Here is a 24,245-nt window from a genome sequence, read left to right on the forward strand (position 1 = left end):
CCGGTGAGACCACCAAAAACTCAGTGCAAAGTAAGATGACTGCTCCGGCATCGCGGCCAAGGAGTTGCAAGTAGGCAGGTTAGGCTGGTAACGTGGGATAACCTTATTTAAAATGAAGAGGTCCACGTAGACCGCCAGGAGGAACTGCCTTGGCTAAGGTTTATTTTTATTCTCTTTACAGGGCTCCGTTTTTTTCCCTCAGAAGGATCCTGACGCTTCACCTCAAACCATCTCTTATCAGCTCCTTTCGGGGTTTCTCGTCTGTCCCGTACCGCTTTTGACCTGTGATATTTTCTGATTGATGAAACTATTTCGCTGAACACTCTAAAAATGTTTTCTCATTCAGTAATTAACTTGGGTTGCTTTTCTTGTCTTCCTAAAAACTTCCTGAGTTCTGTGTCTGTAGGAAGCCCCCCAGATTAGACGCTCTCAGAGCCTCTGGATAGAGAGTAACTATTTGTTATCAATATTTGTTGATTCCATTTTGTGATCCGTTTCCTCAGTGGAGGCAATTCAAACACAGTTAGCCTGATTTGAGCCTTTTAGAAAAGCAACAAGCAAAACTCAGTATATTTTGGTAAAGCCTGAAATTGGTTCTGTCTTGGGCTTGGTTTGTGCTGAGGGTATGTGACCTTCTGCCGGCCAGTTGGCTCAGTCCTGGCTGAGTGCCCAGTGGGATAACATGATTTGTCTGTTTATTTTGCTGAACTCAAAGAGCAAGTTCTGTCTCTCTCTGTAGGAACAACTATAATTAACCTGTTGAATTGTTTAAATTATAATTGTTGTAACAAGTAGGTTATATCCCAGGATGCCTGGGTGTCTGTGATGGTCAATTTTTTGTGTCAACTTGATTGGGCCACAGTACCTAGATATTTGGTCAAACATTATTCTAGAGGTTTCTGTGAAGGCATTTTTTTAGATGAGATTAACATTTAAGTCAGTAGCTTTTGAGAAAAAGCAGATTTCCCTCCACAACATGGGTGGGCCTCATCCAATCAGTTGAAGGGCTCAGGAGAAAAAGACTGGGATCTCCTGAGGTGGAAGGACTTCTGCCAGCAGATGGACTTTGGACGCAGATAGCTGCTCTTTCTTGGGTCTCCAGCCCACCAGCTCTCTGCAAATTTTGGACGTGCCAAGCCTCCACAGTAAATGTCTCTTTAAAATAAATCTTTCTCTCTCTCTATATATATACACACACACATACATGTCATGTCCTTGTGGTTCTGTTCCTTGGGAGAACCCTGACTGTTGCAGTGTCCTTGTTGAGTGTCACGTGACCCTAGTCCTCCTGGTCAGCTGCCTGGATCTGGGTGGGCACCTGACCAAGGACAGCCAGTCCATGTGCTAGCCAGTTGCTTGTGGTCAGACTTGGCCTGGACAGATGTCTCCCAGGGGCGCTGGAACTAGAAAATACTAAGGGACAAACAGCCAGCAGTGGAGGCTAAAACCGTCAGGCTGTGGCTTCGAGAGGAGCCAGAGCCCGCGTCAGTGGCGCAGAGCTCCGAGGAAGCAGAGAGCAGACACGCGTGGGAAGGCGGTTGGAGCTGGGCACCTGGACACCTGTGAAAGCACGCCTGGCCCGGGAGAGAGACCCTCCGAGAGGGGCCGGAGTCCACAGCTGCCTCTGCTCCTTTTCAGGACTGCATGTTGTTGAATGAGTTTTTATTTCTTGTCTAGAAATTGTTTAGAAAACAACTCGATTAGTTTATTTTAAAACATAAAAAAAGGAAAGAAAAAACCCTGTCTTTTAGGGATTTATTATGACATAAGCAAGACTGTTCATTTGAGATTTTTTTTTCTTGCCGAGGAAGATTCGCCCTGAGCTAGTAACATCTGTGCCAGCCTTCTTCCACTCTACATGTGGGTCCCGCCACAGCGTGGCTTGATGGGTGGTGTGGGTCTGCACCCAGATCGAACCCGTGAACCGGGCTGCCAAGCAGAGCACGCAGACTTAACCATTGCCACTGGGGTGGCCCCTCCAAGATTTTTAAAGTGCTTTAAGGAAAAAGCAAACTATGGTTAATTTTGCAGCTGTAATCCTGGGGCATAGAAACTTTGCCTTTTCGTGTGCGTCTGTGTACCATTCCTGCCTCACTGATTTGCTTTCCATAATGAGACACTCCATGTCCTCGTGTATAGGCCCCCCGCCGTCTCTCCCCCACACCTGTTTCTTTCTCCGTGCGTTTTCCTCCATCTGAGATCAGGTTGGCGGCTGAGGAGACCTTGTTACTGCCGTCAGCTCGTCCCTGGGCGTGTCTCCCCTGCTCACCCCCAGGGTGGTCATTTTCTGTGGACAGGATCATCGTCATGAGTCACTGAGCTCCTGCTGTTAGCCCCACTTTCCAGATGGGGAACCGAGCCCCTGCTGCAAGGTTGGGGACATGTCCCCCCAAGTGGGTCGTGTCGTCCAGCGGGGAGCCCTGGCCACACTCGGAGCACTGCAGCCCCCGCCAGGTGCCCTTCCTTCTGGAGCGTGTGCCTGCGCGTGCGTGGGCTCAGTGACCCCTTTTGCCCGAGGTCCACCAACCCTGGAGGAAGAAGGGTCTGTGTAAGGGTGCACGCTGGCAGAGTGGTTCTGGGCGCATACAGTGTGGGGCGAGAACTCCCCTGGGTACAGCATCTGTCCGAATGGCCCCTCCCGTGCACACTCACTGAGGCGGGGACCTGTGCAGCTCAGAGTGCCCTGTGGTCCTGCATCCTGGGCCTGCGAGCCTGCTGCTTTAAGGCGAACCCGCTCTTGCCCCGGGCGACCCCTCACATGTCCCATGTGCTAGCCCTTCCTCTGGGAGGGTCTCCCGCAGGTTTGGGGCTCCAGGGGATAGAGATAGGTCGCTGACTTCTCTGGGCTCACGCATAGCTGGGGCCACTGAGGTGAGAAGGGAGGCCGGGCTCCTGTGCCCAGGAGGAGCGGAGGCCGCATCAGCTGCTGCCCGGGTTCTTGGGGCCCTGATGCCTCCGGGCTGTGGAGCTCGACCGCTACAGCAGTGCCTTCGCGGGCATCTCGCGGTGTTGTGTTTCCTACGTGCGCCCCAGCAAGCCACGCACAGGGCAGCTTCATCGAGGGGCGTTGTGATCCATCACAGACATTCCTGTGGATCGAGCGGATGCTGCGGAAGTGAGCCAGTGTGTACTTGCGTTAACCGACCTGGTACAGGAGAGGAAGAGCCGAGAGCCGGGAGGGAGAGGGGGAACCTGCAGGGAGAGGCCTCGAGAGGGAGTGGCCGGCACACGTGCACCCGCCTGCGCTGTTCGAAGTCTATCCTGGCGTCTGTCCTGGTGTCCGTCACCCGGACACAGGACGATGGGCCTCGCCTCACAGACGTGGCATGTGGTGTTCTCACCTCTGTTCCCACGGGCTCCAGGCATCGCCTCCTTCTGGGTCCCCTTGGCCTCTATGTCTGTCGCTGTCCCCAGTGTTGGCAGACGTCCACCAAGGTTAGTTGTCACCTGGGTGACCTCACCTTCCCCAATTCCCGCCTTTCACTTCCCTTGGGTTTGTTAGAATTACGGACAAAACTAGAGTGACTCCCAAGGGAGCAGGCCCAGGGCTCCTGGGCAGGGTGGGCACCGGGCTGGGTGGTGCTGAAGATTCGTGTATAGACTCTTAGCTCGTTGGTCCTACGAAGTTCTGCACTGTTTGCATCTACTCTACCTTTGTTAGTTTTCAAATATTAGGACTCAGGTTTTTTCTTGTTCGTTATGCTTTAATTCTGAGGGTAGAATATATTAAAAATGACAAAAATCTCTATAGGCAAACCATTTCCTTAAGTTGATGGCCAATGTTAAAATGTTATTTTTCATGTCATTTATAATATTGTCACAGTCCACTTAATGAAATTTGGTTCAATTTCAGTGAAAATTATCCTCCAGAGTAGGTTTTTCTCCCTGGGATGAGGGGGGAGCTTGACTACAGTTAGCATGCATGGTGCAGAATTTCATGCAAATACAGTGCATCAGCAGCGTGGTAACAAACCTGTTTAAGCAAAGAGGAAAAAAGACAAACGCACAAACGCGCTGCTGCGTGGATCACTGCAGCTTCTGGGACCCAGTTTCTTCTACTGATTTAAAAACAAAGCAAACAAAATAAAGTGGAAAAGGTTAGTGCCATAGGTTAGTGTAAGAGGTTAGGTAGTTGCTCACACAGTGGGTTGGTGGTGATGTAGCAGTGGTTAGCAGGTTCGGGTGGTAGGTTAGGGCCGTGGTTAGCAGGTTCGGGTGGTAGATTAGGGCGGTGGTTAGCAGGTTCGGGTGGCAGGTTAGGGCGGTGGTTAGCAGGTTCTGGTGGCAGGTTAGGGCCGTGGTTAGCAGGTTCGGGTGGCAGGTTAGGGCCGTGGTTAGCAGGTTCGGGTGGCAGGTTAGGGCCGTGGTTAGCAGGTTCGGGTGGTAGGTTAGGGCCGTGGTTAGCAGGTTCGGGTGGCAGGTTAGGGCCGTGGTTAGCAGGTTCGGGTGGCAGGTTAGGGCCGTGGTTAGCAGGTTCGGGTGGCAGGTTAGGGCCGTGTTTAGCAGGTTCGGGTGGTAGGTTAGGGCCGTGGTTAGCAGGTTCGGGTGGCAGGTTAGGGCCGTGGTTAGCAGGTTCGGGTGGCAGGTTAGGGCCGTGGTTAGCAGGTTCGGGTGGCAGGTTAGGGCCGTGGTTAGCAGGTTCGGGTGGCAGGTTAGGGCCGTGGTTAGCAGGTTCGGGTGGCAGGTTAGGGCAGTGGGCTAGAGGAGGAGGTCAGGAGGGTAGGTGTAGGAGAGCAGTTGTGGAGCAGCTGCTAGCTGAGTCCGGTCCATCAGCAGGTAGATGACACTGTAGATAGTCCAGTAGACCTTGGGCTTCGGGCCCCAGCTCAGCCGTTCCAGACGCTTCCGAGCCAGGTTTCCACTCTCTTCCACAGGCCTGAGGTCCGTGACCCCTAAGGTAGGTTCGCCTCTGTGCTGTGGTTGACTTTTGCTAATGACGTAAAATGTTCCGCTCTAACTGAGAGTGTTCGTTTGGTCAGTTCTGACGCACGGGTACACCGTGAGACGTCCTCACAGCCACCGTAATAAAGACGTCCCCCCCAGGGAGGCAGCCCGTGAGACCCGAGATGACGCTTCACACTCGCTTGTCGTGGCCTTTTCTGTCATCTTTGCTCGTTTTGTGACGTAGCTGCTGTGGGCACTTACAATGCTCACTCATGATGTTGTATTTCTTCTCTCAGATTGTGAAATGTTACCGTGGCGTCTGTGTCCACCACCTCACGTTTGTTCTCAAGCTGACTTCCGTGATACAGTCACACGTTTCTCCATTCTCGGTGCTTTGCTTATCACTCTGACCCATTCAGAGAAAGCAGAAAGGTGTCTTAGTTACTTAGTGTGTCTGCAATGGGGAAAGTCTATGGTTTTAGACTTTTCTTTTCTTAAGTTTGAAAAAAATCAGAAATCAGAAATCTCATCTCAGGCAGTTTCCAATAATTCAGATTCTTATGTCAAGAAAGATCATGTTGAGGTGTAATCTTTACAATCAGCTATATTTTAAGAGTCTTGCTGGTTGGGAGTCTGGAGAAAGGTTTGTGGAATTCTGGGGCTCACAAAGAACCTGAGGAGAACGGCCAGGACAGTGACGGACATCCTTGAGGCGGCATCTCTGATCGTGGAGCAGAGTGAGTCAGTGCTTGCCCTGTGGACCATGGGCGAGTTAGACCCTTGCCTCTCTAGAGGGTGTGTTTTTTCCTACGGCAAACAGAAGACATGGTTGACACATAGCATTGGGTAAGTTTGAGGTGTCAATCTTTTTGTTTTACCAAGTTGTGTTTTGTTTTAGGGAAAAGGGTTTGGACCATTTCAGGGGCGAGATTAGCTGTTCATCATACCATTGCTTAATGCACCACGTGTCACTCGGGCGGTCACTGATTGGTAGCCGTCCGGCTCTGAGGTCACAGGTGGGACTAGGCCTTTGGAGAACGTGTGTCCAATAGGGGAGGTTGGTGTTTTCACCGTCACTGGACTGCTAGACAGACTACTCCTCTGAAGAGAGACACTTCGTTTGGGAGGACATGAGAGAAAGGGATTTTTCTATTCAGGGCAATCTGAGAGGTGTTTACGAACAGGACCGTGGCTGTTTAATTTGGACTTTGAAGGATGAGTTAATTTTGATTCGTCACGTGTGCCAGAACCGCCTACTAGCTGTGGGGGTTATATAATCAGAATCAGACACATTGGGAAGCCACGGATGCATGTGGGGAATGTCGCTGGCTGTGGGGTGTTCTGGAAGGATCTCTGAGATTGGGAGGAGGGCCTTGAAATTCAGGCGGAGGAGCTGAAGCTGTGCAGGAGGAAGCCCTTGAATGCTGTGAGGAGAGAAATGGCGGGCTAGCTTCAGATCGGGGAGTTCATTTGCAGATAGCAAGGTGCATCGCTGTGTGTGGGCGGCAGTGTCAGCCGCAGAAGGGGTGATTGTGAGGCAGCTCAAGACGTGATACTGTTAGAGCCTAGAAGCTGTGTGCGCACACGCGTGTGTACAGGGAAGGGACTGAGGAAGAAAGAGGGGTCTGCTCGCCTGGAGAGTTAGAGAGAAAAGTGTTTTATAAAAGGGCATCTGATTGAAAATAAAGTAATGGGTGAACACATGGATAAACAGACACATGGTGTTAACTTTGAATGTTGATATTGCTGCCAAGCTGGTAGTCTAGGTTTTTTTTTCACTTTAAACAAGAGAAATATATTGCTTGTAACTAAATATTTGTTGTTCAGTTTTATAGTCTTATTTTTTGTTTCAACCATAAATACTTCAGGATGTATCTCTAACAGATAAGAACACCTTCAAAAAATAACCACAATACTGCATCTAAAAAATTAACATCTTAACATTATCATATGATATCCCATCAGTGTTTCACCTTCCCCGATTCTCAAGTGTGTGTGTGTGTGTGTGTGTGTGTGTGTGTGTGTGTAGGTGTGCACACATATGTATATGTGGGGGGGCTATAAATAGTTGGTTTTTTTGAGTCAGGATTCAAAGACCATCTACACACGGCATTTAGTTGGCTTGTTATTTAGGACTTTTAAATCTGCTGTTCTCCATGTTTTATTTTATTTGTTAACAAAGATCACAGGTTGCGCGTCTTGTAGGATTTTCCATGCTCTGGATTTGAGTGACTTCTTCTCTGCCCGTGTGTCCTGTGGCTGGTCGTGACCTCTGGAGGAGGGTCAGCTCTGGCGTCTCTCCTGGCCGGTCGGCTGCATAGGTGGCGTCCTGCGCTCCATTGCCTGTGTCGGGACACACGTGGCCTCTGGTCGTCCTCTTTTTTTGTAATGTTCAGACTGAGGGATCTTTGGTTTCCAGCGTTGTCAGCCTGACTCGCTCCCTGAGACTTCCCACCAGCCGTCAAAGTGCTTCTGCGTGCCTGCTGGTCCCCACTGACCCGTTCGTCCAGTTCTAATTCTGTAACTCCCTCTGCAAAGACTCTGCTAAAATAAGAATTTTCCCACATCAACAGTTTGGCGACCTGATTCTCAGCCTTTCACCCATTGAGTAAATAGGTGAGTGTATTCCAGCAAGTTTATTTCCAGTGGGAATTTACAGAGATTCAAGGGTGTCTTTCCCGTTTGTGTGTAGAACCCATTGTTTCCTGGTAATATGGTTACCAGTCGGAAAAGCCGCTGAGCCTGGTTGAATCAGATTGCCCCGGGCAAGAAGCATTTGAGCGATCCACAGGCAGGCGTCTGCTCTGAGAACAAAGGGGCCTTGAATAGGGGCAGACAGCGTGGAATCTGCGCCTGTCAGACTTCCCGCTGGCCAGCTGGGTATTAACCTGTTGTTCGGGGACAAGAATTCACGCCACGCACCCTTCCCTTCCCCACCGTCGCCTCAGCTGCTGTGAGGCCTCGGGGAACTCTCGCATGGCCGTGTTTTTGGACATGAAATCTGGCATGGCACGAGCGTTTCAAGGGAAGTGGCTATATTAAGATCACATTAGTCTTCCCACCAGTACATGCATCTGAGCCAAGTTAAAGCTGGGAACGCTGAGCGCCACTCTGACTGTTCTCAGATCACGCTGGGTGAGGGGCCCACGGAAGAAGTCTTAGGGACGCAGCCAGCGGAGGACAGAGGCCCGGCCTGGGGGACGAGGCCCACGTCCCCTCCTCAGCTGCCCCTGTTGGGCTGTGTGGTTTCAGGTCAATCTGCTCACTTCTCTGAACCTTTCCACTGAGTGTGAGATGAAGGAGCGCCATGCCGTGTGAGCGGGAGGTGGCCTGTCTCTTTGAGAGGGTGACCCCCGCTTCCTTGTAGAGGGATCCTTCCAGACAGAGGGTATGCCCCCCGCCTGCACATTGCCTCCACGCTCTGATCCCTCTGTCACTAGTCAGTTCCTTGCTCTGCTCATCTAATTTCCTGTAGTCTTCACAGCGATCCTGTGAGACAGGTGACGTTATCACTGTATCACTGTAGATGAGCGAACAGAGGCTCAGAGAGGTCACGGCATTTGTCCAGGGTCACACAGCCAGGGAAGTGCCGAGGAAGGATTTGAACCCCGACCTGTCTGCTGCTTCCTCAGGGCAACATTCCCCCAACCTGCTGCCGAGCTAGAAAACTGACAGACTTACTCAGAGCAGTTGGAAAAGGGCTCCACTCTGCCTGGAGGACACATGTCTGTGTGTCTCCACATACTTAGGTTCTTTCTCTTTCTGTGGATGAGTCCTGAGACGGCAGGCTTTCAGCCACGGGAGTTGGTTATGCAGAGAGGCGGCAGTTGGAATGGGTATGAGGCTCGCCGTGGCCTGCTCGGGTCTGAGTGCAGCGCCCCGGTGTCTGCTCTCCCGCATGGCTCCGTGCCCGGGCAGGTCCTGTCTCCTCACCCCCCGCTGTTTATACCTCAGCCTGTTTGGCTTCCACAGGCTGGAGCTGGAAGCCAGCCTCAGCCCGGGACTGGTAGACCCACCAGGGAGTCCTGTGATGTCACAGAAGGCGCCCACCATCCACCACGGCGTGTTCTTCCCCTCAGACGGTGCACTCACTGATCTGCACCTGTGTCCTGTTTCCATAACAGGAAGACGGCTTGCACAAGGTTCAGCAGAAGCGAGAGCTCCTTTGTCCAGGCCTGGGATGGTGCTGGCATGGTCCTGGGGGGAGCGTTCTTCCATCCATTCGGTGTTTTCTTGGCTGTTTCTGATGAGAACGATGTCAGTCTGCTCATGTTTTCACTGACACGCGTAGTTGGAAAGCATGCATGTCATGTCTTTCGTGCAGGGGTCTTGCCTGCCTCTTGTTGGCTTAGAAGGTGGGAGAGGGGCCTTTTCCCTCTAATGACACTGCTGTCCTTGGTGTAACCCTGCGCTGGGGGCTTTCTGAGACAGAATAAAATGGCCTTGGGAAAAATCAATAGTCACAATTCTGGCCACTTTTTTGTCTGGGAAGCAGAAAAGATACTGATTTCATTTATTTTATTTTTATTTTTTTTGAGGAACATTAGCCCTGACCTAAAATCCACCACCAATCCTCTTTTTGCTTGAGGAAGACTGGCCCTCAGCTAACATCTGTACCCATCTTCCTCCAGTCTACATGTGGGATGCCTCCACAGCGTGATGAGCAGTGTGTAGGTTCATGCCCAGATCCGAGCCGATGAACCCTGGGCGGCCGTAGCGGAGTGCGCAAACTGAACCACTACGCACCAGGCCAGCCTCCTGATTTCATTTTTTAAACACCCATAGAAAAGATTGGGATATCTTCCCAGGGGAGACACTATGCATGAACTAATAGCTTTATATTGTTCCTTTGTAAGGCAGAAGGAGGGCTTTGTGTTAATTAATTGCGTTTGCATGTGGCCTGAAAAACAATACTCCTGAAACATAAAGCCTAGAAATAGGCTGATCTCCTAGGGTAGACCAGGTGAGACACAGCCCCGGGCCAGCCCCTGGGGGCTCCCTCACTGCACCCTAGGCCAGACTCTGGGCTGAGGCCAGATGCGGCTGTCGCCTGGTTTTGTCTAGACTGTGAGCTGTGCGTTTTACATTTTTAAATATTCCCCAAAAAATCAGAAGAAGAGTAATATTTCCTGACATTGTAAGTTTTTGAATTTCACACTTTGTGCCATGAACAGAGTTTCCTGGAGCGGCGTGCCTGTGGTTCCAGCACCGTCTGTAGATGCTTGACCACAATGACAGACGAGCAGAAGCCGTAGACACCACAGTGACCGTGTAGGTCGGAGCCGGAAGTCTTCCCGCCTGGCCTTGTGGGGAACAGGCTGGCTGCACCTGCTCTAGGAGGGGCACTGTTTGCTGGTGCTGGGGAGGCGGGGAAGGTTCTGGAAGGTGTAGCAGACGGTCCCACTCTGGAGGACGCAGGTGCCTTCTCTCCTCTCACAGCAGCTGCTCAGCACCAGTGGCAGGGTGGAGTGCCGACGGGGTGGGCCTTCCTATAGGGGGCTGCCCTGGGGGTCCCGGGAGGGAGGAACGTGCTCTGGACTGGGGCCTGGGGGCCCGGTGAACGCAGCACAGAGATCTCAGTACGCGCCTGAATAGCGAGCGCAGACGCAGGGCTGACCAGTGGGTCATTCCAACGTGAACAGTGTCCCCGACGCTCCAGGAAAGTTTGGGAAGGGAGAAACCCATCTTCTTGAACGTTTTCCATCTGAGGGCTGTTTCTGAAGCCTCCAACTCCAGAATTACCCTGGCTGTCAGGAATGGGCGACGTTTCTGGGGGGCGGACAGGTTCGCTCTTCCTCAGGACCTCCTGAGCCCCCTGGGGAGCCCGTGCCCCTCTCTGCGGGTTTGAGCTCAGGTCTCAACGTTCCAAGCTCCTTGCTTCTCTTTCTAAGCTATGTGACAGCTGTGATAAAGAATGCGCTCGGAGACTGCTGAGAGCAGCAGCTTATCCGACTGAGGGCAGGGCACCAGGAGATGTCCCTGCGTGGCGACGCCGGCAGCCAGCAGGGTGGGGCTGCCTGGAGCCAGCAGGGTGGATCCGGCTCAGGGAGAGGTCCCTGCCGCAGGACTGGGCCCTGTCTGTCACTGAGAGTATTTAAATATCAGTATTTAAATACCACCACTTCCCTTTTATACTTGTTCATAAAAAAAAACCCAAGACCTAAAACCAAAATAAAAACATTTATGTATCTTCTTCCTTTGAATGTGTCAACACCTCGATTTATTTCCAAAACTCAATTTCCTTTTGAAGCAAAGTTTTCTGTCCTGTGCTTTGTATCATCCTGTCAGTTGTTTTTAAGGTGTGTATTGGAGGAAAAAAATGGTGCTTTTTTTGCCCTCCTCTTTATTTACATCCATTGCTCACTATTTTCATTGACGTGAATTTTAAAGGCCTTATCAGAAGATAAATTTGAAGAGTTGACTTACTTCAGCAATTCAGCATCCCGCCTTCGGGCGGTGAGTTAGACGGAGCCGGTTGAGCGTCCAGCAGAACTTCGGACGAGGCAGCCACCGGGAGGGCCATGGAGCTGAGTCTCCCCGACCTGTAACACCCCCTTTCTCAAGCCCTGTGCTCAGAGAAACGGTTACAAGCTGAAGCCCCTGTGGGAAGGACCTCAGAGCCGAGTTTCAGTTCTTGATCCTGCACAAGTGGGAGCCGGTGGTGCAGAAGGCTCAGCAGCTTCCAGCCGGCGCCTGCACGAGGCCCTTCCTGAGTTGTTCTGGGCGACAGTCCTTCCATTCAGCCTAATTGATGGAGACCCCACTATGCGCAGACCCCATGCCTGTGAGCCCAGAGAGGGCCCAGGTGTCATGGTGCTTAAATTCCAGAGGGAGAGACGACAAAAAATACAACATTTGGCAAATTGTCTCCCAGGCACCCTTGTGTCTCTTGAGTCCCTTTGGCCTCTGGAGTCTGGGATTCTGGATGAAAGTGGCCGCAGCGGAGAGCTCCGAGCTGTGCCATTGGAAACAGGCTCTCTTGTGATCCAGAACCGCCTCATTTTAGCCTTGGTTCACACGGGCCCAGGTTTCACTGCTCACTCCTCCCTTGATCATGTAGGGACCCTGTCAGTGCCCTGACTCCTCAGAGGGCCCATGAGAGAAGTCAACTAGGTGATGCTCAGCAAAGGGCTCATCGCCGCCTCTCCTCCTCTCTCCCTGGGATGACCAGCAGAGCCAAGGTGGGAGCACAGTTCCCACTGGAGGCTCTTCCTCATTTTGCACCTCGAGGCTCCTTAACCAGGAAGTGACCCACCTGTTCACTGGTTCCCATGCATGTCACCTGAAGAAGCAACGCTCAGAGTTGGGTCTGCGCCTTGGTGCCAGTGTTCAGGCGGCTTTGTTACTGGTCAGTAGTGAGATAACAAGGGAGCTTTCATAGCAATGTGACCTTGCTGTGACATCCAAGAACATTTTTACTGTATTTTACAAAAGCATCAGTCCACGATGGAGTTGGGGGGATAAAGCAAACCCAGCAAACAGGTCCTTTGCTGCAGGTGGCTGGAGAGGCGCTGACCTCCAGTATTTGGACTGCTGACCCCGCGTGCGCTCATCTGCTTCATGGTTGTCGGTGGGCCACCTCATGCCGTGGTGCGAAGGGCCAGAACCGGGCGGCTGGGACTCTCAGGTCTGATGGCTCCATTCTTGAAAGTAAAAGCGGTTGTTAATAATTATGTGGTTAAGGGCTGTCTCCTGGGGTCACACGGACAAGGATGTGCAGTCACCCTGTGCATTCCGGAAGGATGGTCTCTCTTACTAGTGAAGCCTGTGCTGTCCACTGTCCGTATGTAGAGATATCATGTCAAGGACCCGGTGCAGCAGACCAGCAGGGCTGCTGGCCCTGTCTGGTGGGTGCAAGTGGAGGTTCCGGAATCTTCCCTGGTCCCCTTGGAAGGTCCCTGGCTTGCAGCCAGGCCTGGGACCCAGACTCACACTTTTCATCGTCATATGCTGCTTTTTCTTTTCCTGAGCTGCATTTTTGTTTCTGGTTTTTAAAGTTTCAGTACCTTGGATAAAGATGGGGGAGTGCATGCCCATTACACGCCTAGGCAACACACGCCAGAGAGGACTAGCGAATCCTGGAATGCAAATCAGGGTCCAGAAAGACCTCTGGAGGCCGGAAGGATGAGCCAAGATAAACAGGATGAAATTTGTGTCACTGTTTCTATTGAATCATTCATTAAAATCGTGCTGTTGGCTTCCAGTGAGGGGCAGGGAACATCCACACAAAATCAGTCGCCGAACCTCTTTTTGGGATGCTGTTTCCTACACCCATGTTCCTGATCTTTACGAGGGTCTGGTGAGCACTTCTGCCTGTGCCTCAGTGTCAGTAAAAGCTCCATCTCCCAGAGGGTGGGCTAAGGCTTGTTTCGTTGCTAATGAGCCCCAGGCTGGGTCACATTTTCTCTTGGCGTTGGCTGCTGGACGCTCTGAGCCAGACTTGCATCCTGCCTCTGACGTCTGCTTGGTAATCTTGTTCTTTTTCTGACCTTGTTTTCCTTTTCTCTTTTTTCCTAATCCCTTAGATGATTTCATCTGTCTTTTTTATGCATTTGTTTTGGATGCTGCCTCTAATTACTTGTGAGAGGAAGAAGATAGGGATGCAAACAAATAAAAATAAACTTATCCTGTTGGCCATCTGCCCCCACCAGCAGAAGGCCATAAAAATTCTGTAATTTCTAGCTGTGGCCCCTGTTTCTTCAAATCTGCTCAGTAAATATTGAATTGAGTTAAATTACATTTTAAAAATGGGCTGCATAAGTACCAGGTGTAGGGGGAGATGTTGGTCAAGGGCGATTCTTCGGTCACGTTTCCCAGGCGTAGCTTGAACCCGACTCCAGACAGGAAAGCACCGTGTGCCCAGAAAGGCCAGATCAGTCATTTTGCTGCGTCCTGAGAGCACAGAGCTCAGACGGAGGGAGGAGACGCCGGAATCTGCTTCTCCTTCCTGGAGGCTGGTGGAAGGCATGAGAGTCCTGCTCCGAGGCCAGGGGTGTTATTGCTCCCAGCGCCGTCAGCGGCATGAGCTTCTTGTTCACGTGGGTGCCCCATGTGCCCCGTCCTTGTGGGGGTTGTAGAGCACCGGCCGCGGGGAGGAGACGAGCACTGGGCTTGGGGGAGCTCCGCTTTCTGGGGAGCTGTGGGCAGACCTCCTCTTTGACTGGAGGAGACATTACCTCATCCTTCAAGGCTGCTCCCTGCAAACTCTGCTGAGGAGTGGCCGGGACAGAGGGGTCAGGGCCGTGCCTTCTTAGCGTTGCTGGCAGCAGTAGGCAGGGTGAGGCCGACTGCTGGCCTCTCCCGGAGGTGCGGTCTGGTCCCGCTGCCATCTGTGCTGGTCAGACGTGCCTGGAGATCACCGTGCCGTGGGCACCGTATTTCACAGTGGGCGAACTCCAGTCTGCCTGTCGGGGTGGGACTGGGATGGGCTCTGTGTGCTTAGTCAGGTAAAGAAAAGCGTGGAAAGGTGTACGCCTGTCTTGGGCTCAGAGCCCCTCCGGCCTCAGGTGAACTGGGATGTTCCGATTAGGAATCCAGTGCAGGCCCCAGGCCCTAGGATGTGTGCGGACGCTCCATGTGTCACCTGGTGGGCAGTGCCAGGGGACGTCTGGGTTATGTTGTGGCAGTTGCTCTTGCATTTCCCATAGCTCTCACTGATTTTTATTTGGTACCTACTCTTCTCTAGGTGTGTTAGCTCCTTAAATCCTCAGAATGCCTGATGAATAATCGCCTTTTCTATCATGTGGTGGTTGATGTTCCAAGAAATCTCATGGAGGCATCTGGGACCAAGTGCAGAGTTGGCGTCAGTCTCCCCTTCTCTCTCTCTTTTTGTTTTTTAAGATTGGCACCCGAGCTAACAACTTTTGCCAATCCTTTTTTTTTCCCCCTGCCTTTTTCCTCCCCACATCACACCAGTACATAGTTGTGTGTTTTTAGTTGTGGGTCCTTCTACTCGTGGCATGTGGGATGCCGCCTCAATGTGGCCTGACCAGCAGTGCCAGGATCCAAACCAGCGAAACCCTGGGCCGCTGCAGCGGAGCATGTGAACTTAACCAGTGGGCCAAGGGCGGCCCCTCCCCTTCTCTCTTGAGCATCTCCTGCCAGTCCATGGGCTTGTGAGAAGAGGAGGATTGTGCAGCGAGAGGGGAGGGGCCTGCCCCGAGTGCTCAGAGGAGAGGCCCACCCAGGGGAATCGGGGGGTGTCCATGGCTCCGATGAGGCTCCACTGCCAGACTGCATGCTCTTCTGCCTTCCAGTGTGTGCGACATTCCGTGACCCTCGGGTGATGACCCCTAAGCCTGAATGGACTTGCCAGGTTTTTGAAACTGACAGCCAGGCCTGTGCTGGGTAGTATTTTTTGAGGTCAGTAAAGTCATGGCTGCTGTGGTGTTCAGGGAGCCTGAGGGACTGGAGTGGGACCGCAGAGGGACAGGAGTGGGCTGGCCTAAGGACAGTCAGGGTGCCGGGTGGGGACTGCCTTCCTCAGGGACAGCTGACGTCATTTGAAGGTGCCTTTTGGAGGTGCGGGCCCAAACTGTGGGCATCCACCTTTTGCAGGCCGGATGCGGCCCCGAGCTGCTTTGCTGATTGTGAAGTCAAGATTTCAAACCTGTTTCAACACACTTGTTGTTAAGAAACTCATTGATGAAGGTGCATTTTAGGGTTCTCCTTTGTAGTCACAGTAAACATGTGAGCAGATGAGCTTGGTTTTGCCCAAACCACAGGCGCTGATGTTGGCGTGAAGCCTGTGCACATTCTTGCTTTCCTGCAAGTCCGCGTGCAGTTCGCAAACCAGGGCTCCCCGCTGTGTAAGCCCAGTCACAGGGATACGGGGGAGACGGTGTGTGCCGCCCACACGGCTTTTGGGCCTTGTCTCAGAGGACAGGTCTGGTGTCCTGAGCAAATGTCGTGTGCGAGCAGGAGTTAACTGGGTGAGGAGTAGAGACAGGAGCCTTGTAGGGTAGGGGACAGCCTGTGCCAAGGGCCCCTGCCGGAGGGACAGGTGGGAGTGTGGGCCTGACGCTTCACGACGGACAGATGGGGCCCATGGGAAGGCTCCCCTTGCCCTTGATCAAGAGCCTTGTCTTTGTGTGGGAGGAGTGGGCATTCCTGGGCTGCCGCTAGACCCAAGGGTGACGTTGGGTTTGCAGACATGGCCAGGCCTCACGAGGGTCAGATCGGAGGAGGTGGGCCTGGCCCAGTGTCAGTGGTGGTGGCATGGAGGAGCCACGGTGTGAAGGGTGTTTATGGAAAACAGAAAGGCCTGGCCCTGCTGCGTTGGATTCGAGAGATGAGGAGACGTGAAGGACAAGGGGGTTAAGCCTGGTCACACTACCAGGTTGATGGTGCCTGCATCAGCCTGGTTGAAGTGAGAAGAAAATGTGATTTGTGGGGGAGGGTCCTGAGTTTTGGTTGAAGACTGGTGAGGTCCCAGGTGCCTTGGGCGTCTCATCTGATGTTTTCAGTTCTTTGTGCTCAGCAAACAGGGAAATTCACACCACGAGCCTTGCCAGGCATTTAAGAATGTTTTGTTTTAATGCAGTCATAGTAAGATGGAGCAGAATGTGAGATACATGGACATTTTTAACATAAAATGCTGGCTTTCAGGAAACAATAGCTCCTGTTAGGTTGACTAGAGGCAGTGACTGGATGATGTGACCCTTGCCCCCCATCAGTACTTGCCCAGCAGAGTTGGGTAAGTCAGGCCCCTCCACCCCCGTCCTCTGGACAGAGAAGGAAGCAGTGGGCTGGGTCACACGGCTCCTTCCACCAGCTGGGCCCCTCCATATGGGGCTGTTGCCTGTCCCAGAGCGGAATTTAGCATTTTTAGTTTTGAATGGAAGTAGGGATGTAGCTAGATAAACTGCTAATCACCTGAGTTTAACTTTTACCCATTGGAACAGGAATAGGTTATAGTTTCTTCTCCTCTGAGAATCTGCAAGATGAGATTTAAGTTTAAGAATTGTGCACTGGGGCCGGCCCCGTGGCCGAGTGGTTAAGTTTGCGTGCTCCGCTGCAGCGGCCCAGGGTTTCGCTGGTTCGGATCCTGGGCGCGGACATGGCACCGCTCGTCAGGCCACGTTGAGGTGGCGTCCCACATGCCACAACTAGAAGGATCTGCAACTAAGATATACAACTATGGACCAGGGGGGATTTGGGGAGATAAAGCAGAAAAAAAAAAAAAAAAAAGAATTGTGCATCTATCTAAGAGTTGCATTATTTTTATATACTTGGGTAATTTCTTATCATCTTTGAAATTATGGCGTCTTCTAGTGTGAAAAAAAACAGTTTAACTCTTTCTGTCAGATTTTCTGTGCCACAGAGCCCCTGTTTTCTTTTTTCTACAGCAAACATTAAAAACCAGTAATTTTAGTGAGAAAAATGCACTGCATCGTCCTTCAGCACCGTAGTGAATTTGTTCACAGGAGCGGTGCTGGGCGTCCCTGTTTAGGCCTCAAGGAGATAGAGAGCACTTGGATTTTGTTGTCTCTTCAAAGCAACCTTGGCAGTGTTCCTCACCTGAGAGGTGTCTAACTTGCCGACCGTGGATGGTCAGCTGCGTCCCACAGGTGCCGGTGAAACAGTGTACGGCAGGCGTCCGTGGGAGCTGCCTGCTGAGTCCAGCTGAACCTCAGAGCTGAGCGTTCCTGCCGGAAGCCTGCTCTTCCAGCTTCCCTCCACACTCCAGCTGCTCCTCTGCCTCTCCTTCCTCAGCTCTCCGCTTCTCTCTCTGCCCTGAATGTTGACCTTCCTCAGGGCCTCCCTGGGGCTGCCCTCTCCTGTCGTGTCCGCTCCTCTGCACAGCTTCTGTGGAGAGCTTCCCAGGTCGGAGGCTGTAAGCGTCAGCTCTGTGCCCACAGCCTGTACGTTTATAGTGACACGCTGGACTTTTCCTCTGAACTCCAGGTCTCCGAGCCTACTCGGCACCTTCCCTTGGCGGTCTCACCCACATCTCAGGCGCGTGCCCTGAACTGAACTCTTGACCCCCCCGCAGCCTTCCAACCCTCCCATCTCAGTGTTTGGCTCACACATTCGCCAGGAGCTGCAGTCAGTCACCGCGAGTCCTTCTTTCCCGCACGGCGCACATCCAGTCCACCAGCAGCCCTGGTGCTTCTTCCCCAAGACACAGCGCCAGCCGCTCCACTGTCTCCAGCCACTGCCCAGTGCATGCCTGGAGCTCCTCACTGTGTTCCGTTTCACAGGGACTGACTTCGAGCTGTTCAGTTAGCATTTGCTAAATGCACAAGCAAATGAAATTATTAGGCCTTAATCATTGGCTGTAAAGAATTAAGTGGGGCGTATAAGACTACGTCATAAGACATCTTAGTAGATATTAAAAGTAAATCGATGGATTTATGTACGCATTCCTCCACTATCATTAACACGAAAAACACAAGCTTTGGGTATTCATTCGGCATCTGAAAGGCATGCATTCATACAAAAAATGGACATAATTTAATTCCAGCCAAATATCAGTGAAAAATCATAAGGCTTGGTTTTAGAATGCTTTTTCTTTTAAGAATTTTATTTTTATTTTTCTTTCTTCTCCTCAAAGCCCCCCAGTAGGTAGTTGTATATTTTAGTTGTGAGTCCTGCTAGTTGTGGTGTGTGTGACCCCACCTCATCATGGCTTGATGAAAGGTGCTAGGTCTGCGCCCGGGATCTGAACCTCGAAACCCCGGGCTGCCGAAGCAGAGTGCACCAACTTAACCACTCGGCCACAGGGCCAGCCCCAGAATGCAGTTTTTTAAAGTCTACGATGGTATGAACCTCTAATGCTCTTCCCCTTCCGTAGGAATGGACAGGGAGGCGTGATGGAGATTCAGCATTCCCAGTGGCTGGAGAGCTGGGGACGATGTTTCAGCACTTGTCCCTTTAGAGGGGGTGCTAATTTCTAAAATCAGTGAATTACTTCTTTCTGTGTTTTCTCCTCTGAGGCACAACACTTTAAGAGCTTTTAGGTTTGTATTGTGGATGCTCCCAGTGCTTACCAAAGAACCACAAAGTCAGTGTTTGCCACTATTTGACTTATATAAGGAACGTTCATGTTGAAATTATACAAGTTAAGGAGGATCATTCTGCAGTGAGCCTCAAGATGACTTTTAACACTGTGATACAAATGTGATCAGAATTCTTATGTAACATGAAAGATTGCCCAAATACTTTTAAAAAATCCACACTAGTAATGAAAATGCATTGAGAATAAAGACAGTTCACCTCTGAAATGTGTTATTTGTAGAGAAATATTTGAAAGTAGCATCCTGGCTCTCATTAGTTAGAAACCTCACCCCCAAATATGAAACAGACTTGAGAAAGAACAAAATCATTGTATCACAAAGTAACTGCCGTTGAGTTTTGATGCTCTAATATGGTGGGAGTTTTCAGCCTGTAACTGAAATACTTTTGGTTCTCAAATCAAACAGGATATACCGTGTAATTTTGGGCTTGTTGACAAATCATTCTTAAATTCTTTTTTTCATTTAAAGATGAATTAAAACGTGTCACTTTGGTGAATAGGAAAAAGTCAAGATAATCTTATTTTAGAAATGAGTGTTACTGAAGATTATGGTAAGATGATCTTTATAAGACAGTCTTTAATAACTGTGCCTTTTTTTCTCATAATAACTCTTGATGATTAAATTAAACATCATGGCGTGGTCTGGACTTCATCTGTCACTGTGACGGGGTCTAAGGCACAGAGCCCTCGAGTGGGTGAGATGAAAACTGGCATCTCCAAATCGTCTTTTAGTTCTAAGCTGCACTTCTGTGGTGTGTAATGAATTGTGATTCTGATTTTGGATATAAACCTGTACTTTGATGCTTTATCCCAAACACCTTGATTCTTCCCAGTTTTTCCTTCTTGTTTTTTTCTGGTAAGTTTTCTGTTTCCATCAAGATGTTGCAATTATGGAAACATTAAACCGAGACAAAACTAAAAAATCACCCTAAAACTTCTTGCCTTATGAGCTTAGATTCTGCTAGCCTTTTTAATATAAAATATAAATGGACCTGGGTTCTGTCTTTGAGAATCTGACTTGAGAAATTCCTGTTTCGTTTGTAATGGTTGCTCCAGTCTGTTCTCTGTATGCAGATGGCTTGTCCTGGCTCCCTGCTCCCTTAAGGTGGTCGGAAGTAGCTCTTCAACATTCTGAAGAACTCTTGAATGTAAGTGCTGCCGGGAGCAGGGTATCTGCTGAATTCCTCCAGCAAGGGTGGAAAATGGCTCCTTGATGGCCTCCGCTGGGAGCAGTCAGGTGCTGAGAGAAGAGCCCTGGGCTGGTCCTAATTCCATTTTCAGTGCTGCTCCTTACAGAGTGGGTGACTTTCGGCAAATTACCTAATTTTTCTTAGTTCCTGAATTCCTGTTTGCCACGTTCAGGGATTTCTTCCAACCTGATTCCAATTCTCCTCCCTCCTAAAACCAACCACCTTTACCATGCCCTAACTTGTCCCCACCAACATCCCCACTGTGTGTCACTTCTGTAGCCAGGTAAGGTGGAAGCAGACTGTGAAGTTCACCATGAGCTTGCCTACAATCATAATTTCTAGGAGCCTTTGAGTGAACTCCTGTCCTACACTGAGATGCTCTAAGTGTAGAAACTGCTTTCTTGAGAGATTGTCACCCAATATGTACTTAATGCACTCCGTGAATGAGTCAGCGAGATCCGGGGGCCTGTGCGGATGCCGGTCACCGTGGATGCTCACAAAGAGCTTCATGGTGTGTGGAGCACTTTGCACGTCCCTGGTCTCTCACCACTCGGTTACTGTGCACGTGGCGTATTATTACTGTCCTTGGGGTTTGAGGGTTCGAGTGCCTCTGTTTAGGAAGGATGGGCACTTTCCAGCTCACGCAGGAAGGGGTGCCGAGCTGTACCAGTGTCTTCGGGGCTTTACTCTTGGCCTCAGTGAAAGTTTGCAGCTGCCCTCTTGCTGTCAGCTGTCAGTGTTCACGTGTATTCAGCTGTGGCTTTCCCAGAGCTTTCTAGAATCTACCTCCACTCCCTCATTACGCCCACTTCACAGAGAAATTTCCGAAAGTTCATTGTTGGGAGAAGTGGCACTGAAGGGCAGCTGGCAGGTGAGCAGAGGGCCTGGGCACTAGCCAGCAGGTGTGGATGAGGGCCGCCTGGCCGTGTTGCCCAGCACACCCAGCCCCGGGGCCCCAGCCAGAGCAGAGGGGGCTCCACTGCGGGGTATGGGGGGCGGGGACGAGCAGAGGGAGTGCTTCTGAAATGCTCGTTAATTTTAAAGTTTAGGACAGTTTTTTTTCATGTTAGGATTATTTGTGGAAGTAGTTATTATGATTGTGAAAATAACAATTCTACTAGTGAAATAACTGAGCACACCCAAGTGTGTGAGGTAGGTAATGAATGACCCTATGGCCGTATTCTGTAGGGTTACACACATTGTCTGCCCAGGCGTGTGTAGACAGCAATTTAAAAGTTAAAAAAGAAGATGAGTTAAATTACATACTTGGTTTTAACCGCTTTTTAGCTGGAGAGTTCAGTTCGCATGTAACATAAGCTTTATGTCAGCAGTGACAGGTGGGCTCAGGGTCAGACGTGGAGGAGGCGCAGAGGGGACAAGCAGACGTCTGCTGAGTGTGTGTGTGTGTGTGTGTGAGTGTGCACGTGTGCATGCATATCCACACAGGTGCACATGCTTACACATATACATGCAGCCACACGTGTACACACTGCTGGAGAGCAGTCGTTTTCACACTTCACCTTGCTTCCCCTGGAGAGATTGTGAAAATGCACATCACCAGGCCCCACTACAGAGTCTCTGATTCTCTAGATTTGGGGCCGGCCCAGAATTTGCTTTTCTAACAAGTTCCTGGTGCAGCTGCTGCTGCTGCTGAGGGGGCCCCAGTGAGAACGCTGCTTGGGAGAATCGTCACCATTCCTAGGTTAGCACATCCCTCCTGATTCTCCCTACAGAGCGGGAATTAATTCAGGTAAAAAGCAGCTCATGCACTTTGCGGTTAGGACTTAGAATGTGGGTTCATGTTTGAAATGACTCTTGGCTCCCTGTCCACAGCGTCTCCATTCCCTCAGTCTGTCTCTCTGGGTTGGGGTCACCCGGCCTCTTACTCTCTGCTCTTCCGTGGCTCTGGAGGATGAGCGTCCCTGAGGAGGCCCGTGTGTACGTGCATGTAAACGCTGAGTGTGTAAACATTCTCCCCTCTTTCCTTCAGAATGGGTAATTTATAATGTTTGCTTTCAAGTCCACTCCCTTTTTGTCTGGAGTAGTTGATATGTCGTTAATTCCATGCAATGAGTTTTTTCATTTCGGTTATTGTGTCTTGGTTATAGAATTTCAGTTTGATTTCTTTTTTATCCTTTTAATTTCTCTGCTAAGATTCTTCTTTGTTAGAATGGGGACTCTCTGTTTTACCCTCTCTAGGATGGTAAGTGTGCCATCTTTTTCTGGCTTTCTGGCTAAGAGAGTGGGGAATTGATCCGATGCTTGAAAAAAGATTGAAATATTCCCCTTTAACCTAGACCAGCACTGTCCAGTACCACCAGTATGATGCGACCACGTATGGAATTTTAAATTTTCTAACAGGTTCATTAAAAATTAGAAAGATACAGGTTAAGTTTACTAAGACTTTAACTATATATCAGACATACTCATTTCAACTTGTAATCAACATACAAGCTTATTGCAAGTAATGACAGCTTTAAATTCCATTTTTCATATGAGGTCATTGAGATCTCTTGTGCGTCATCCACGGACCCCATGTTTTGGTTAGGCCACATTGCAGGTGCGCAGGGCCAGGTGTGCGGGGCTGCTGTGTCTGCGGCAACACCCTCTCCATCACTACCCGAGTTTGGCGGCGCCGATGCGTTTTGCCACATCGCAGAGGCTGGTTCCTAGTCTTGCCGGTAGCCTGCTCAGGTCGAATTCTGAGTTGCCAAATCCTCACTCATTGGTTTGCTTTCCAGTTTCCAAATTGTTTTTGCCATCATCGGTCCTCTGTCACTTGAGTATGGATTTGCAGAGAATGGGAGTCAGACATTATGGGTGTTCAAGCCACGGTCTTTACTCTGGACTTGAAACTTGGTTCCTGAACACAGTGTCTGGATGGTTTCTGCTGTGTGTGAGTATGTCACGGTGTTCCAGGAGGAGGTTTTCTCTGTTTGCACCTGGCTCATCTGTTCAAATTCGGTGAAACCTCATGTTACCTGTGAGGGCAGAGAGCTTCTCCCAGTCACTTGGGTTCACACTGCAGCCTCAGCCAGAGCTCTTTCCTCATTAATAACGGATCCACATTTCACACGTTAGGACTCTGCATCCGCCTTCACTGTTCCTGACTTTCGGCACGCCTCCAAGTAGTACCACCTGCAGCATTCAGAATAGGAATGGAAGTTAAATCCTAGCCTATTTAGAACAAACACTGCAGTGCAGCGGGAGGAGTGTTCTGGGCAGAGCGTGTTGGGGGAAGAAAGTGGCCCGGGGAGGGCTTGAGGGTGCAAACTCGGGTCAGATGGTGCCTGTGGTTGCCTGGGTGGGCAGAAGGGAAAATGAACTCCCCTTCCCCAGACCTTGCCCCAAAGCAAGAAGGCAAATGACAGAACGCACCATATTTCGTTTGCTGACTTGACACCAAACACGACTAATTTTAGTGACTCAAACAATTACTTTTTGAGAAGCCTCTTATTGTATCATAAACTAGAACCAATTCTATAAATTATTTACAGGTATTAAAGTGTCTCAAAGTAATCAGATTCCAGAAAAGATTATGAACATTAAAAGAGCTCAAGGAAGGTAGTAACAGAAACATCCATTCATGATTTGGAGCAAATGTTGCCCCAGGATCCCCTGTTAGTTTCCCTAACAAAGCACCACACACGGGGGCTTAAACACTGATGTGCTGTCTCGCAGTTCCAGGGGCTGGAAGTCGGAGATAGGGGCTGGCCGGGTTGGCCCCTCCTGAGGCCGTGAGGGAGAATCTGTGGTGGTTTTCGGCAACCCTGGGCGTTTCCTGGTTTGTGACACAACAACTCCAGAGTCCACATGGTTTCTCCCTGGGTGCCTGACCTCAAATTGCAACTTTTTCTCAGGACACCACTCCTATTGGATTAGGACCCACCCTGTGACCTCATTTTATCTTGATCAGCTCCTATAAAGACTTCTCTCCCAATAAGGTCACATTTGAGGCGCTGGGGAAGGATTTTAACACATGAATTTCAGGGACACAGTTCCACCCATAATAGTCCCTACTGGACTGGGTTAGAAGGGGTTGGACCTGTGAATGAGGAATTTTAATTTTTCTAAGACGTTGATAAAGGAAAGTGGTCTTTCTGTTTATTTTTCAGTGACTTTCATACTTGCTAAATTTATGGGTTTTAATTCAA

General features: G+C 50.4%; 1 protein-coding gene across 6 annotated transcripts in view; it reads left to right on the forward strand.

Moving 5' to 3' along the window:
- PXDN (peroxidasin) overlaps positions 1–24,245 on the forward strand; it is an 87,719-nt gene that overhangs the window by 13,463 nt on the left and 50,011 nt on the right. Inside the window, exon 1 of one of the 6 annotated variants that reach the window (XM_070236805.1) lies at positions 7,372–7,500. The exons of the other annotated variants lie outside the window; for them this stretch is intronic. The gene's annotated coding sequence lies outside the window, so the exon portion shown is untranslated. Of the gene's footprint in view, positions 1–7,371; positions 7,501–24,245 lie in introns of those variants that run through there. 6 annotated transcript variants of the gene reach the window in all.

Source organism: Equus caballus, chromosome 15, assembly GCF_041296265.1.
Source record: "Equus caballus isolate H_3958 breed thoroughbred chromosome 15, TB-T2T, whole genome shotgun sequence".
NCBI classification, from domain to species: domain Eukaryota; kingdom Metazoa; phylum Chordata; class Mammalia; order Perissodactyla; family Equidae; genus Equus; species Equus caballus.